Source organism: Penaeus monodon, chromosome 33 (genome assembly GCF_015228065.2).
Source record: "Penaeus monodon isolate SGIC_2016 chromosome 33, NSTDA_Pmon_1, whole genome shotgun sequence".
NCBI lineage: Eukaryota > Metazoa > Arthropoda > Malacostraca > Decapoda > Penaeidae > Penaeus > Penaeus monodon.
In genome coordinates, this window is record NC_051418.1 from 16,711,612 (window position 1) to 16,712,438 (window position 827).

Here is an 827-nt window from a genome sequence, read left to right on the forward strand (position 1 = left end):
TTCCCTGATTGAGGATATATAATAAAAAACATAATAATGCTTTGGACTTTTATATACTTTTCTTCATAAATATGATTTACAAGGAAAATCAATGAACAAATATATATACCATTCTCAATCAAAGTGGTTATATATGACACTGTGATTATGGATATTCCATGGAAAAACTGATCTAATTCATAACTCTTAAACGAAAGTCAAGTATAATTAAAGGGATAGAATACTACACCAAAGTTTTTTTTCTTCTGCATTACCATTAGAAAGGTTTGAAAGCTCAAGAATTGTAGCATTGGATTCCATTGTGCAAAGACTTCAATAAACAAAGTCAGATAAAAAGCCAGAGTTCTACCTATAAGGTCTGAATGAGAATTATTTCCATGAGAAAGGTGTACTGATTCAGTATTTGGACCAAAGTGACTTCCTCCATTATTGTCAAAACATTGGATCAATACATCTCACTTAGTGAAACTCATTATTCTCACCTGTACCTTACTCACACCTTGTCATTATGAACTCATTTCACCTTGGTATAGTCTTTAAAGCAACAGCACTCTTTTGCCACAGAAGCATACACATCACACTTGGGAGATTAAATATTTGCACACAATTTACTCAGCATATATTGTGACTTTAATAACACATTCTTTCAAACATTCAGCTGTGCTAATCTTAATGATAGACAGAGGCTAATTTACTTTCCTCCAATTCCAGAAAATACACTTCCAGATCTGATTTTCAAAAAAATCTCATAAAAGATACAAAAAATTCACTCCACATGCATTTATCAGTTGCAAACAAAACAAAGTTTGCATTGCTAATTTTACCCC